Source organism: Eschrichtius robustus, chromosome 9 (genome assembly GCF_028021215.1).
Source record: "Eschrichtius robustus isolate mEscRob2 chromosome 9, mEscRob2.pri, whole genome shotgun sequence".
NCBI classification, from domain to species: Eukaryota; Metazoa; Chordata; class Mammalia; order Artiodactyla; family Eschrichtiidae; genus Eschrichtius; species Eschrichtius robustus.
In genome coordinates this window covers 31,806,516-31,823,580 of record NC_090832.1, presented here as the reverse complement: position 1 = coordinate 31,823,580, position 17,065 = coordinate 31,806,516, and the positions used below count along the sequence as shown (strand labels likewise).

General features: G+C 41.8%; 1 pseudogene; it reads right to left on the bottom strand.

Annotated features, from left to right (window-relative positions):
* Nucleotides 1-14,205: 14,205 nt before the first annotated feature.
* LOC137769487 (small ribosomal subunit protein uS2-like) lies at nucleotides 14,206-15,046 on the bottom strand (annotated as a pseudogene).
* Nucleotides 15,047-17,065: the final 2,019 nt, after the last annotated feature.

The window sequence follows — 17,065 nt, the reverse complement described above, 5'->3', positions numbered from 1 at the left end:
TGTACCATGGCATCTGTTGTCTTGGCGCTTCAAGCCAAATGAGACAAACATAATTCTCTCCTCTCTAGTAATTTTTTGCACAGTAGGAATGGCCACAAAAACGTATCTAATTCACTGATTTGTGTCTGAATGTGGAAGTGCTTATTGAATATTTATTGAATGCTGGATAAATGTGCTAATACATGTTTCCTTTCTTTAGACATAATTTGCTTAACTGGTTATGATGGAAAATGGTTTCCTCTGAGATCTTTCATATTGGGTGAAGCTGTTCTGTCAGGAGGGGTTTGAGCTACCTTCCCTGAGATCAGTAATCAGGACTACCCTTTGTAGCCTTTTCCATGCCTATGTTTCTAGAAGCAATGGTGCCAAACTTGTGAAAAACCTCATAGCTTCCTGTTCCAGAAACAACTTGCTTTATCTCTTATTCTCTCCTGAATTCCGTAATCCATTCATTTGGGGGCATTTTAGATTCTGAGAAAATGGATTCAAAGCCTGATTCATCATTTTTGTTCTGGCTTCCAGCTGCTAAATAACCCTCCAATGAGTAGGTAGAAAGGAAGTTTCACTTAACAGTCAGGCTTCTTCAAATCCCTGCGGGAAAGAAATCAGGCCCTTGGAAGGCATGAGATCCAGGGACACCACGTCTGGGCCGGGTGAAGCAGACATACGGTCTTGGAACCAGGAGTGGTAACTAACCTCCGTCTCCACAGTTGGGAGGAGGTAAGCTGCTGGGCAGCGAGGAGCAGTTATCTGCAAACGAGTCTCCTGCTGGAGGGACAGAGCTGATTCCTTGCCCACCACACCGAGAATGGATCCAAAGCCCTTACTGTGCTTAAGAGTTCATGTCATTGTCACCTCGACCCCCTCCGTGGCTCGGGTCACTCCAGCCTGGCCTTCTTGGTGTTACTCATCCAAGGCAGCTCATATCTGCCTCAGCCTCATCACCTGCTTTTCTCTCTATCTGGAAATGACTTTCCCCAGATCTGTGCATGGCTCAGTCTCCCTTCTTTCAGTTCTCTGCTCTAAGACCATTTCTTCAAAGAGAACTTCACTGACCATCTTACTTAAAATAGCTCCCAGCCCTCCACCTGAGTCACTGTACTCCCTCATCCTGCTGTATTGCAATGCGCCTGTCCCTGTCTGATGTATTCATTTTTATCTATTTGCTTGTTTTCTGGGTCCTTTCCTTGAGAGTAAGCTTCATGAGGGCAGAGGCTTCATCCATGGCTGTTCACAACACCTCAAACACTTAGTAGGTGTCCCATAAATATTTCTTGAATTAGTAAGTGTTATCCTATTTGTTTTCACTTTTGTTTGCATAAAGTATCTCATATGCACAGAAGTCTGAGAGTGTGACTTACAAGCTAAATTGTGAAAAAGTCTTATAACCCAAACATGGACCTTTAGAACTGACATTGCAAAAATGGAGCCTCTGGCTTTCTCCAAAACTGCATTGGGAAATGACTGTGTATTAGTTTCCTATGGCTGCCACAGCAAATTACCACAAAGTAGGTGGCTTTGTGGTAATTTGTGTGTAAACAACAGAAATTTCTGTGTAAACAACAGGAATTTATTCCCTCACAGTTTTGGAGGCAAGAAGTTCAAAATCAAGTTGTCAGCAGGGCCATACTCCTTCTGGGGCTCAAGGGGGCTGGGGGAGAAATCCCTATTTCACTTCTTCCAGTTTCTGGTGGCTGTTGGCATTCTTTGACTCCAACCTTTGCCTCCATCTTCATGTCATTTTCTCCTCTGTGTGTGTCTCTCTCTTCTAAGGACACTTGTCTTTGGATTTAGGAGACACCTGGGTAAACCAGGCTGATTACCTCATCTCAAAATCCTAAATTTAATTACATCTGCAAAGACTCTTTTTCCAGGAAGGTAACATTCATAGGTTCCGGGGGGTTAAGACATGGACATATCTTTTTAGGGGTCCACTACAGATAATAAAGCTAAAATTTGAGTTCGGTGTTTCAGATTCATAGTTAAACTTACTAAGTCTATGGTTTCCATTTAGATAGCAGTATTTCAAAAACCTACTTTCAAAAAGAAATATAAAGTGTCAATCTAAAGCACATAGCACAAGTATAATTTGATATTTAATCAACTGAGGGTAACTTAAACTGACTTTTCACTATACCTACTAAATAATCACCCCAAATCAGCCCCATGCAAAGGTGTGAAGCAGGCAAATTTTGCCTTTGCCCCTACTCTTTCTTTCCTTTCGTTAGCCTATTTCTTTTTAGCAGCACCCCTTCCATATTCTACACTGTATTAATCAACTGGCAGCTTTTCAGAAAAGTATTTCATGTTTTAACCTTGCCATCCATATTTATTCAGAAATTTTCTGCTTTCATTTTCTTCCCTTAGTGTTTGTTGAAGTAGTGTGGCTGGTCCTTGATAATTTTTGTTTGCAGCTCAGATTTTTGTTTTGTACTCATTGACACCCATGTTATGGGTTGAACTGTGGTCCCCCACCACTGCACCAAAGATATATCACAAGTTCTAACCCCCAGTATCAGACTGTCATCTTATTTGGAAACAGGGCTTTACAGAGGTAATCAAGTTAAAATGAGATTATCAGGGAACCCTAATTCAATCTGACTAGTGTCTATATAAAAGGGGGAAATTTAAACACAGAGACAGACGAGTACAGAGGAAAGACAGCCATGCGAAGATGGAGGATTGGAGTGATGCATCGATAAGCTGAGGAAAGCCAAGGATTGCTGGCAACTACCATAAGCTAGGAAGAGGCAAGGAAGGACCCTTCCCTACAGGGAAATCAGGCCCTGCCAGCACCTGATTTCAGACTTCTAGCCTCCGTAAAGGTGAGACAACAAATGTCTGTTGTTTTCAGCCCCCCAGTTTGCTGTACTTTGTTATGGCTGTCCTAGGACATTAACATAAGCTCTGGCCTCTGCTACCCCCCTTCCTTAAGCGCACAGAATTCACTCTCTTCCTGCTACTGCCCTCCTAGTTGCTATCTGGGTTTCCGTCTCAGTTCTTTGGTGAGACTTAGAATAATGAAGTGAAAGTCTAATCATTTGTTTGAAGCTCCAAAGAGACTTTAGGAAAATTATTTCAAAATTTGAGGCAAGTAAATCCATGTGTAATAGTTGAAGATAAGGGCTTATTTATACAATCTCAAATTGGTCAGTGAATATGTTAGTTCATATAAAAGCTGCATAATTATTTAACATGGTCTAAGCTATAAGATAACTTAAGAAGACAGGAATCCTGTTGTGAGAATAATTGGACACTGGGTAAAGCTGGAGTAATCGTCTCATATGAATTTTTTAATTGTAAAAATATGAATTTTCCCCTTATCTCCTCTTTTCTCCACCCCCAGTCTCCCACAGAGCTCCATCTTTGCTCCTGCAGGTGTGGCATGCCCCATCTCCAGGGGCGGACAGCAGAAGGGGCCACTGGTGACCCCCAGGATGCAGCAGCAGGCTCGGCCCTGTGCCGGAACATTTGAAGTCTACCTGTGTCTCTAGATGAGGAAGGTGCCCCTCAGTGGCTGGTACTGTTTAGATGGGAAAAGATGTCTGCATGAAATGTAATTTGCAGTTTTGTTCTATTTTTTTTTTAAATTTTATTTATTTATTTTTGGCTGTGTTGGGTCTTCGTTTCTGTGCGAGGGCTTTCTCTAGTTGCGGCGAGCGGGGGCCACTCTTCATCGCGGAGCGCGGGCCTCTCACTATCGCGGCCTCTCTTGTTGCGGAGCACGGGCTCCAGACGCGCAGGCTCAGTAGTTGTGGCTCACGGGCCCAGTTGCTCCGTGGCATGTGGGATCTTCCCAGACCAGGGCTCGAACCCGTGTCCCCTGCATTGGCAGGCAGATTCTCAACCACTGCGCCACCAGGGAAGCCCCAGTTTTGTTCTATTTTTAACTCTGAGAAGGAAACGTTTCCTATAATATATCCATTGTCAATATTTAATCATCTAACAAATGCATGTTTTCTTATTTCCGTTCTGTGTGAAAGTAAGGCATTCATTCACATTCTTAGAAAAGGGATTACCTTCCCAGAACATATGTGCATTTTATTAGGGGCCCTGATCCGAAGACATTAATACCTGTATCTTATACTCTGTAGGGTTGGTGAGGGTGGATTTTTTTGGCAGGGGTCTTGCCTAATGTGTCTCAAATCACACAGCAGAATGGCTGCCCACACCGTCTTTGTATAAAGTTTTCCTGAAAGCTTGGCAAAATGAAAGTGCAGCACTGTGTGCAAACTCTGACGGTCAAACAGCTCATGGAGCAAAAAGGCTCATACAAAGTGCCTGAGAGGAGTGCATGTCACCCTTGCCTTATGCAGGGTACCGGGTGTTGGTTGCCTCTCCCCTGGGACGGGTGCTCCGCCAGACTACCCACAGATGATGTTTCCAAGACCTTTCTGAAGTAGTAACCAAGGAGTGTTGGGTCAATGTCACCATCTGGTGACTAGTGCCACAAACCATCTAACCTGAAAGTTGTTCCTACTTTCTTGAGCAAATTAGACAGAACAGAACCTAACTCCCAACAATCTGTTTTTCCTTAAGCGCCAGCATTCACTATCAAGAATAAACAAAATTTTCCCCCAACTTTTCCCTCTTTTATTTAATTACCATATTGTGATAATATTTTCCATTTGAAATACATAACATTTGAAATTAAATGACTTGAATTTTAAATTAAATCTTTGAAGGTCAGTCTGGTGATCTACTTTCTGTGTATAACATTGTTACTATGGATAAATGTCTTCACAGTTCCAAACTATTGAGATATTAGTAGAATTGACTTTTGGTTTGCGATTTCCTGATAATTTGGAAGAAAAAAATATGTAAATATATACACACACACATATATACCACCAAATACTTCAATTTCAGGATGCAAAATGTGTCATTTTCTTTCATCCTTTAAATAAAATGTAATATTTTCCAAATCTCCATCTTGCTGTAATAGTGGGAAATTCAATCTCATTCATTATTGGATTCTCTTCCCCCAGTTTCACCAGGGTTATTCAAAGGTCCAAGGAGTCTTATTCAGGCCAGGTCTAATGTGAAGGGCCCTCTGGTCTTTGGTCTTCATGGTCACTGCTGATTGTGGTGGCAGCACACAGAGAACAGTTGGTTCCATTGGTTTATCAACTCAGGGGCAGAGAGATCTTTGCCAAGTATTGACGTTCCCTTCCCAGAGTCTAGGCTGTCTAGCTGCGCCAGACAGGCGTTGCCTCCCCAGGGGTCCTGCCGTCCCCCCAGAATGTTGTGAGAGCTGTTCTCTCTCTGTCCTCCCACTGCCCAATGCCACCTGCCCAGGTGGGGAGGGTCCCTGTCCCTCCCTCAGGCCCCCATCTGCTTTCCTGGTCCGAGCAAGCTCTTTCAGCTCAGGCTACCCTGCACCTCCACTCCCAAACACACAGACCTCCATTCCTCACCCACCACCCCAATAAGGCAGACATTTTCAGAATCTTTTAATTCTGAGCTGGGAGTAAAGAAAGCCACAGATCTTCTGGACTTCAATCCTTGCTCATCACGAAGGCTGGGATTGTGGAGGAAGGACAAATATGCCTCATTCTTTCTCATTCTTCCACAGGCAAACAAGTATAATAGAAAGCAAGCAAAATAGCTGATTCACTTTGTTATAAAGCAGAAACTAACACACCATTGTAAAGCAATTATACTCCAATAAAGATGTTAAAAAAAAAAAAAGTAACAAAGAAAACAAACAAAAAACCCCACAACATTAATATCTTAATAAATTACCCTTCAACATGTGGGTACTTGTGACTGAACTCTGATGTTCTTAATCTTATAAGGTGTTTTCCACACTCTGAGCGGTTACATATTGCACTTTATGAAATTGTGTCATTGAGTCTTTGAGAAGGGTAGTAGCAGATACTGTTTGGATTGCATTTCATGCGGCTCTAAAGACATACGCCATTCTGATTTTTAAAACTGGGGTTATTCCAGAAAGGTTTTCACCTTTGTGTAACACACACACTCAACCCCAAAACATTTAAAAATAATTTTCGAGCCGAAAGGCAAGTCCTACTGGCGCAGTTGCGGTTGCTCTCATGCAATGCCTCCTATAGGCAGGGAGAGGTCTGGTACTAGCTTTTCCTTTCCTGATCCTCTCTCCATGCAGGACTCTCTCTAGAGTCATTCTCTTCGTCAGAAAGAGTTAAACATCCACAAGCAGCAAATCTACTATTTATCTTCCTCCAAGGAGAATTACTTCAAAATCAAGATATGACTGTTGGATAATACATTTAAGAATTGAATGGATTTTTTAAAATGTCCTTTTTCTTTGAAAACCAGCTTCCTTCAGTTTCCTTGGAAAAATTTAAAAATCCTGCAGAGCTGGTGATGATAAATACAGCCCTTGGCCAACTTTGCCTGTGTTGGAGTGTTGGAGGTGCTGATGTAGGGGTTTTTTTTGTTTTTTTTTTAGTTATTTCGGGGAATAGAGCTTATTTAAATTCCACCGTTTGAAAAAAGAACCCACCCTCAAACAGTGCTGTTTCATGTTGGTTGAATAATTCACGAATGGGCAGATGGAAGCACACATATAGCTACAAACTGAGTGTCCCTTCAGATAAGCACCCTTCTGTTAAACATTCCCTATCCAGTTCCATCATGGTTAAAGCAGTACTTGGGAGGAATGAAGAATCACTTCTCCACTAAAATACCACGTATACGCAGTATTTATTAAAACCCTTACTAGCCGAGGTATATGTCTCTGGAATCTTCTAGATCAAGACAGAATAATCAGAATCCAGGCATTGTATTGCAAAATAAGCATCCTGTCAAAGAATTATGCTCCTGAGTTTCTTTATTTCTGAAAAAATAAATTTGTTTTGGAAAAGCACAATTATTGCTTTACCCATTCAAAAGCATGAGCAAATTGATACAGCCACTATGGAGAACAGCATGGAGGTTCCTTAAAAAACTAAAAATAGAACAACCATATGACCTTGCAATCCCACTACTGGACATATACCCTGAGAAAACCATAATTCAAAAAGAGTCATGTACCACAATGTTCATTGCAGCTCTATTTACAATAGCCAGGACTTGGAAGCAACCTAAGTGTCCATTGACAGATGAATGGATAAAGAAGATGTGGCACATATATACCATGGAATAATACTCAGCCATAAAAAGAAATGAAACTGATGAGTTACTTGTAGTGAGGTGGATGGACCCAGAGTCTGTCATACAGAGTGAAGTAGTCAGAAAGAGAAAAACAAATACCGTATGCTGACACATATATATGGAATCTAAAAAAAAAAAAAAAAGGTCATGAAGAACCTAGGGGCAGGACAGGAATAAAGACGCAGACGTAGAGAATGGACTTGAGGACACGGGGAGGGGGAAGTGTAAGCTGGGACCAAGTGAGAGAGTGGCATGGACATATATACACTACCAAATGTAAAATAGCTAGCTAGTGGGAAGCATCTGCATAGCACAGGGAGATCAGCTTTGTGCTTTGTGACCACCTAGAGGCGTGGGATAGGGAGGGTGGGAGGGAGGGAGACGCAAGAGGGAAGAGATATGGGGATACATGTATATGTATAGCTGATTCACCTTGTTATAAAGCAGAAACTAACACACCATTGTAAAGCAATTATACTCCAATAAAGATGTTTAAAAATAATAATAAAATAAAAAATAAATAAATAAAAACAGCGGATGATCTTTGAATAGTCAAAAAAAAAGCATGAGCAGAAAACCAGAACTAAAGCCACTGCCATGTTTTCCTGAGACTCTCAGCCCAGGCCTCCTGCAGAGCAGCAGTGAGGGGTTGTGTGACTCAGGGAATTAAGCACCAGGCTCAGCTGCTGGGGCCTTCATCTAATTTCCAGTGACCTTGTGAAAAGTACTTCAAGTGTCTGTGCTTCTGCTTGCTTTTAAGGTGAGGAGAATAATATCAGCCTCCCCCCAAGAGAGTATGGGGGTGAATAGCCAATGAGTATAACTGAAATTGCCTTGCTAATACTGTGTGAAGAGCCGTGTGAAGTGCGGAATGATAAACCTACTCGGTGTAGGATGACTGGAAGGTGAAGGGTGACAATAGCCTGGTGTATTTCCAGATCTACAGTTCAGCCATGCTGTGGCTTGGAATTCTTTGAAGGCTTTGTCATGGTCTAAGGCTATGAATGACTTGTTTTAGTCCTAAAGAAGTGAAACATTAACAACTTGCATAATCAGGCATTTCAATAAGAATTTGGAAGATATATGTCTATTTTTAGATCCTAGAGGCTTCAGAAGTCATTCAGTCCACCACCGCCCAGACCCAGTGATAAAGGAACCACATCCCTGAGTAGGACCATTTCCCGTGGAAAGACACTCACCATCTCCTGGTGAATACGTTAGGCGGCAATTCTTCCTGACACTGAGTTGAATTCTGATTCCCTATAACGTCCATCCATTGGTTCTAGTCTTATTCCCTGAAACAACAAAATCAGTCTATTCCTTTTTCCATGTGATAGACTTTCAAATTGTTGAAGTCAGCACTCCCATTTTTCTTGAGTTTCTGTCTTCAGCTAAAATATTTCCTTTCCCATTCCTTATATGACAAGGTACCTGTAGCTTCTCATCATCAATGCCAACCTCTTGTAATTCAGTCTAGCTTGTTTTTGTTTCTCTTAAACTGTAGTCTTCAGAATGCATCACTACCTTAAGCAGTGGGTCTAATAGTTCAAGGCTCAGTGAGGCCTCTTTTATTTACATTTTAATCAAACAGGTATTTATTCATTATCTCTGTGGATATAATAATGAACAGTACAGACATAATTCTTGGCCTTATGAAGCTTACGTTTGGAAATGGGAGAAGTGCATGGAGAAGACCCTCCTCCCAAAAAGATAGCTACACAAAGTCAATAAAATAATTCCAAGTCTTGAGACAAGGACCAGGAACAAACTCAGAACCAGGAGCAGAATTCTTGGGGCGGATATGGATGATTAGAACTCAACCTCCATTCCCCCCTCCTTCTACTTCATCTTCCTTTTCTCCCTAGCTTGGAAAGCTAACACTATACTTCCTAGACAGCCTTGTAGGTAGGAGTCTGGATAGAAATTAGGTCCCACCAAATAAATGCAACTCAGGTAGGCCCCTGTTAAGAAATTTTATTAATGAAATAAAAAGCCGTTGAATAATTTTAAGCAGCATTCTAACATTTATATCTTTAACAGGTTTTGATAACTGATAAGGTCAATTTCCCGTTATTTCTTTTTCTTTTTTTCTTTTTTCTTTTGAAAATTTTAAGCTATTTTTCATTCAATTATACTTCCAGATGAATTTTAGGATAATTTTATCAATTAAAAAATCCAACCGTGGATGATTATACTGGGTTAAGCTTAAAAATTAATTTGAGAAGAAATGATTTAATTTTCCATCCGTGACATATTATTTCTCTCCACTTATGTAAATTTTCTATCTCTTAAAAAATTGAAAAGTAAGCTAAACATACTGAATATTGCTACAACGAGGAATTATTGGGACACTGTGAGAACTTACAATAGGGGAACCTAAGCCATACTCACGGTCAGAGGCAAGTCTTTCCAAACGTGACATCTCAGTTGAGTCTTACAGACTGAATAGGAGTTCACGGGCAGAGAGAGAGGTGAGGGAAGAGACTTCCAGACAACTTGATCAACTTATAGGAAGGCCCAGAGGCAAAAGAGAGTATGGGATGGTGCTTCAAGGTACTGAAAAAGTTTAAAGTGGCTAGCACATAAAATCCAAAAGCAGAGGAGGACAAAAATGGAACAATCTAGGTAAGCAATAGCCAAATTACGAATAGCTTTGTAAGCTGTATTTGGGTATTTAGATGTATGTTTGGAGTTTAGATGGCAGAACCAACTTGATGTAGTAGTAGAAAGGTAGGGATGGTGGTGGGAAGGGAGGTGTTAAGTAGAGTGCCCAGGCTTCTGGCTTTGGACTTGGGAGAATGGCTATGCTTTTCACAGAGACAAGAACAAGAGATGAATCATATCTGGGGGGAAAAGATCATTAATGCATGTTTGTACCTGTTGGATTTGTGGGCCCGGGGACACCCAAGTGGAAATGTCCAGCAGACTTTGAATCACAACCAAAGAAGATCAAAACCACAGATGAGCGATGTAGATGGATATACTGGTTTCTGAATCATTGTAACTGAAGGCACAGAAGTGGACAGGATCAGCCAAGGACAGCGTGAGGATTAAGAAGTACAAGAAAAACAACATGTAACTTAGACCCTTTGCTCTGAAACCAAGGATAACCTTGGTGAATTTAGAAGTCCCATTACATTGGTGACTCATACTGCACTCATGTAAACCTTCTGGTTTCCTTCACGTAAACTCTAGCAAGGCCACCTTGTTGCAAGTGACAGAGACCCAACTTAAACTAGCTTAAGAAAGGGAAAAAAAGGAACATGGGCTCAAAAACTAGGAGATCCAAGGTAGACTTTAGACATCACTACATCCAGGGAACTTGAAAGCTTATCTCTGATTTGTAAACTTCTATAGAGAATCTCCTTCTACATGGTAGGCAAGAGGAACCCCAGCCAACCTAGCTCACAACCTCAAAGCTTAGCAGTATCATTAGAAAGAATATTGCTCTCTTCAAGTGTGTGTGTATATAAATATATATATATAATGTATATATATATAAATATATATATAATGTGTGTATATATATATATAATGTGTGTATATATATATATATGTATATATATATATATATATATATATATATATATATATATATATATATATATATACATATATATATATCTTAATCTTAAAAGTTAAAATTCTTGAAATCCATTCCAGACCTTCTGAATCAGAATATCTGGGGAAGAGTCCCAGAAGTTACTATTTTTTACAAGTGGCTAGAGTGATTCTTATTGGAGTGGGGATCTTATTCACAGATTATGTTTTGAGAAACACTGCAGGCTCCAGAACTGCTGGGACAAGATGCTGCCTGAGAGGACCTCAGGTCTGTACCCTGTCAGTTTTGGTGAAGTTAGAAAATGTTCAGGCTTTTGAGTGGACTTGAAAGGAGTTGGGGTGAAATCTGGTCTGAATCACTTCACTAAATATACGACCAGGCAATTCATTTAACTCCCTTTGACATTTAGTTCCCTCATTTCAGCACACAGGGAAAATACTTACCCAGAATGGCTGTGTGAGGTTAAATCAAACATTTGTGAGGTCTGGTTGCCCACTAGCTTTCACCATTGCTTAGGCCCCTCAAACCTGTGGCTAATGTCTAGGTCTTCCATTTCTCAGGGTCGGTCCTGCCTCCAGTATCATCTACCATTTGTTGCCTAAGACAGTCGCAATGTTCAATTCTTCCATATTCTTTTAGGTCCCTAGGCTGCATTTCCGGGATGCTAAACTCAGCCTGCCCACACAGACCCTCACTATCTCTCTGCCGCTCCTTTTACCTGCCATACCTCTACCTGTCCCAACCTGCACACTCAGCTGCTCAGGGAGCTTCTTAAATCTCCACATTCTGTACTTCTGAACCCAGTCTATAGGCCTGAAATATATTTTCATGTATGACTTGGTACAAATAATATTGTCTCGAGGTGAAAGTTAATCTGGGCTTTTAGAGACTGCCAGACTGCAAGAGAAATAGCAATTATCACTTTTTTTTCAGGAGAAAACATCTCATATAAACGACTTGATAACCGACAGACTCATGAGACGCCTCCTTGAAGAGCTACACTTAGATAAAAGTAGACAAAACCCCACAAATGCCGCGCTACATTCTCCCTGTACTTGGTCCTTCATCATTTTTTAATATTCTTTTTTTTCCAGCTGCCATCTTGGGAGAAATAGAAAAGCAAAGAGGACACAGAAAACTGTTCTGTGATTTAAAAAGAAGATGACGCCACTTATGAGAGTCCTGATGGTGTCAACCAGCACATATTAGAAATGGGACAAGGAATGAGATGGTGTCAGTGCTCTGTGAACTCATACCACCAGAAAGCACTTCACCATGCTCTCAGAAGGCTCCCAAATACATGCTGAGAAGAGGCTTGTACAATTGCTCTTATGTGAAAGCACAGCTTTTTCAGCTTCTAACTTTCTTGGATATTAAATGCACTGCGCTGTATTTTGCGTATTTTCCCCGTCTGTGTGGTTTCTGGGTTGGTGCCAGAAGATAAGTTAGTGGAACTCTCACCCAAATCGTCCAAAGACCTTTATTCTATACTTTTTGTTCCCTACAGTCAAGTGGCATTTTTCTTCTAAAATACTTAAAGTGGCAAGATATCATTTTGGTATTATTTTATCCTCTATTATTGTATTTTTTCCCTCCCTGTATTTTCTTTGTTGAAACAGTTCCTAAGTTCCCCCCTCCCTGCCCCCACCCCTACCTCCAGAGAGGAAAGGGCAGGATAAACTTGGAAATTCTGGCTTTTATTTTCCAAATCCTAAGCCCTGGAGGGAGGAGAAAATTTGTGGGCCCAGAGAAAGTGACCTTAATAAGCATGGTGGGTAAAGGATTCCACAAGATGAGAAATAGTCCCCAGAGCCCAGGGCTGTGGAGAAAGAGATGGGCAAGTTCATGCCCTACTTCCTGGTCGTGCTAGCAGAGAAGATCTTGGGTCTCAAGAGCAGAAGGGACTAAGGCAAACAAGACCATGGAGACCAAGGCTTTGTGGGTTCTCTAACCAGGCTCATAAACTCAATGTATCCATGTTCCTGGTGGGTAACATACATGTGAGGTTGGAAGTGGTGTGAATGGGAGACTAATGGGGCGTGTACAAAACTCTAGAGTGTGTGCCCTGCCCAAAGGCAATCTAATTCTACATTTAAAAAGCACAAAAGAGCTAGTGGGAAGCAGCTGCATAGCACAGGGAGATCAGCTAGGTGCTTTGTGACCACCTAGAGGGGTGGGATAGGGAGGGTGGGAGGGAGGGAGACGCAAGAGGGAAGAGACATGGGAATATATATATATGTGTAACTGATTCACTTTGTTATAAAGCAGAAACTAACACACCATTGTAAAGCAATTATACTCCAATAAAGATGTTAAAAAAAAAATCACAAAAGAAACCGATTTGCTGTACTTGACAAGTTTTGGCCCATGGTCCAAGGGCCACACTGAATGGAACAATGGCTGTGTTAGTAGTATTTACTGTGGGCAGATTGCTAAAATTCAGGGTGCACCCAATGCCTTGATGCCACATCAGCTCCCAAACATTGTCATTAACTCAGAGTAGAATGAGAGTGGTGAAATCTTGAAATGGCCCAGGTGAATAGTAGTAGAAGTTTCAAGATGAGGCTTCAGATAGAAATTAAATTGAGTTAAAGAAATTTTCAAAAGTTTCTTGTATACCTGACTTTGTGGGCTGATGATACTCCTATCATTAGAGAGGTGTCTAGGATAGTTTTGGCTTCACCAGTGTGGAGCTTGGTGCTACTAACAACCGGCTGTGTGATCTCAGGAAAGCCACTTAGTATCTCAAGCCTGTTTCTTCAGCTATTAAAGAGAAACAATAGTAATACCCCTTCAGAAGTTTGCTGCATTAAATGAGACAACGTAGGACAAGGACCTGGAACAATGCTTGCCTCCAAATAAGCAAGCCCTCAGATTGTAACTCTTCATACCAATGATGCTGATACCTTGTGTCCATTGCCTCACAGTGAGTTTGGTGAAATACTAATTGGCGAGATTTGGTTGTATCAACATTGAAGATGTCAATACGTTGAGTCTCTTGTCTCTTAAGATGTCTTTCCCATCTTGCTCCTCTCACCCTCATGTAAAGGTACTTTTAGAGTCTCCCCCATCAGGCTAGTGTCTCAGACATCCTCAGACTCACTTGAATTTTGGGTTTAACACAGCTTAGGATCAAGGTAGGGTCTTTTCTACAGCTTCCAGTGAAGTTGGGCTTCAATCGATAGATTAGAAGAAATCAGAAATTTCTTTTTGGAAACTTTATTTTTTGTCAACCTTATTTTCATTTCCTGTTTAAGAGTCTGTGGAAGCCTGGGGAAAGATTATGTGACTCTCCTGTTCTTGAGTCCAAATTCCCAGGTAAAGAACTCATTTTGTCAGATTGATTTGTGTTTATTCTTAATGAAGGAATTATGAACAGAAACAATCTAATACTTGTACTTACCACGGCAGCTTCTGGGATAAACTGTAAATGAAGGAAATATCAGTATCTACAAAAATAAACTATAGTGCCGGGGAAAGAAAAAAAGAGTCTGTGGTAGAACAGCTTAAGACCATTCAGTGGTTGTTCCTACCTACCCAGTGGCCTGAGCAGTAAGAACGGCAGACCAGTCTTCAGTGGCAGGTTGAACGCGCCAGCCTTCAGCAGGGAGCTGCTGGATAGGCACAGGGGGCACATGCACGCCTTCAGACCAGTCTGCAACCTTAGGTTGTGTAGCAGTAAATTAGGGAGCTGGAGCAGTCCATTGACCCTGAAATTCCTCCTTGGTCACAGCCTTTTAATCAGTGGCTTACTATTCTATTGCAATCTCTTTAGGATCTCTGTAGAAGTAGAGATCAGGCATGACCTCCCATGAGTGTTCACGGGAGGTGGCACCACGCATGCGCAGAACTTCCCTGGCTGCCATCCACCACCCCTCCCTGTTGTTGTACTGGGTGGCAAGGTTTGCATAGCATGGAGGAGAGTCTATGTTACACAGAGCAACTGTAGGCGGGTCAACATAAGCGCCTGCATGAGAGGCTGGTGGGCAGCCCTGGGATCAGTAACCAGCGGAAATCTTGGCTCCCGTAAGCCTGCTGGGATCTGGCTGGTGAAGGTTCCAGGAGTGAAGCAGCCAGCAATAGGAGTAGTAGCAGTGGCAGCAGCCAACTTCAGCACAGTCTGCTGGCTGGTATTCCTGGAGGATATGACACTGATGTTAGCCGGTTTCAATGGGCAACAGCGGCACGAGTTGCCAGCAGAAGCTTCTCCCAGGATCTCTTCAGATGTGTAATATAGATGCTATCATTTTTTCCTTTTGCAGATGTACTGTTCCATTTGGAAGTCAAGGTTGGTGCTACCTAAGTGGATTCCTCCTTCATTTGCAGGACATCAAGTGCTCCCGACATTGTGAAAATTTCCCTTTAAGTTACAACAGGAACCCAGAACAACGCCATATGGACCTCTCTCTGGATAGCTTGGAAAGGCCAGAAAATTTAATTGAAACTGAGTGAAGACACGTCTATGAGAGGCTAAGTTGCTGTGGTCCACAATTGTAGTCTTTGGGACTCTACTTTGATTCAAGAAGTGAAAAATATTCACAGAGGTGGAAGGATAAGAATGTATCCTTTATACCAAAGACTTTAGATACCACTTCTCTCAGCTGAACTATTGAGTTATTGCAACTCCTCACTACTGAAATGTTGTGTTTAGTTTTCTACTTAAACTGTTCACACTGGTGGAGAAAATCACGCAACTCACAGATCTTCAGCTGGACCCTTAGTTCTGCCTGGCAATTCTGGACTGCCCTAGTTATTTTTCTCTTTGCCATTGTCTATAATGACTACTCAAACCACCTATTCTGTGGCATCCTTCTTCACTTTCAATAAATGATCTTGTTTTCTCCTTGCTCTGGATTTTCCCTCCTGCCTCTGTGGCAGCCATCCTCCATCAGTCAGCCTCACTGACCCCTGTATCTTCAGTTTCTCTCTTTGCTGGCTCATCCTCATTATCTAAACTTGCTCACAGAGTTCCTTTAGTAAAAGACAAAGAACAAAAGAATGAAACTGTTGCTTAGTCTTAGGTTTCCCTGCAGCTGCCTGGCTATTTCTACCTTTCCCTTCCAAATCAAGCATTTGTAAACGTTGTGTCTATTTCTCTCCCCACTCCCTCACCTCTCTGCCATTTCTCTGCCCACCAAAGTCTGGGGTATGCCTCTTGCCTTTCCATAGCAACTGCTCTTTCTAGACAAATCCAATGGCAAGTTTTGGGTCCTCACCTCCATCCAGTGGCGTGTTTGACACAACTGACCCTCGGCTGTCCTCTCACCTGTCTGGGAACTCCTTCTAAATTTTCTCTGAGTGCGTCTCTCTGTTTGCCCAGTGTTTATACATCTACATTCTTTGAGGTTCTGCCTGGGACCTTTTCTCTCACTCTTTATTCTCTTTCTGGGTGAAGAATCTAATCCTGTGCCATCAATTACTGTCTTAAAAAAATCTAATAGTGTAATTGGAATCATTCTTATCTTTCCAGTTCCTCAAATTATATATCCAGGCTCCAAGTCTTTCAGAATCCTCACATCAGATCTTTGAGATCATTGCCATTGCCCCAAACCTACTTTAGATTCTTGTCATCTTTCACTAAACTTTTGAAGTTGACTTCTGGCTGGGCTACTGCGTCTCATCTTGGTTGCCTCTAATCAACATCACAGTCAGAGATCTCTCTGAAACAGTCAGCCAACGTTTTCTGTTAAGGGCCAATAGTAATTACCTTAGAGAGAGCCCTATGATCTCTGTTGCAACTATTCAAATCTACCTTTGTAGCACGACGTCAGCCATAGACAATATGACAATAAATAGGCATAAATGTGATTTAATAAAACTAATTATGAAACAGGCAGTGGACCAGATTTGGCTTCTGATGCATAGATTGCTGATCCCTGTTTTGAAATACAAACTTGAATACATCCTTCCCATTGCCTTTTTCTTTTTTTTAATTCACAGATTTTATTTATTTTTTTAATTAATTAATTTATTTTTGGCTGCGTTGGGTCTTTGTTGCTGCGCGCGGGCTTCTCGTTGCAGTGGCTTCTCTTGTTGCAGAGCACGGGCTCTAGGCGTGCGGGCTTCAGTAGTTGTGGTACACAGGCTCAGTAGTTGTGGCTCACAGGCTCTAGAGTGTAGGCTCAGTAGTTGTGGCGCACGGGCTTAGTTGCGCCACGGCATGTGGGATCTTCCCGGACCAGGGCCTGAACCCGTGTCCTCTGCATTGGCAGGAGGATTCTTAACCACCACGCCACCAGGGAAGCCCCCACTGCCTTTAGAATAAATTATAAGTTCTTGAAAACAGCTTACGAGCCAGGCCAAACTGCTTACCATCCGCCTCCATCACAAACTCAGCTCCAGCCATACTGGAAGGCTTGAATTTAT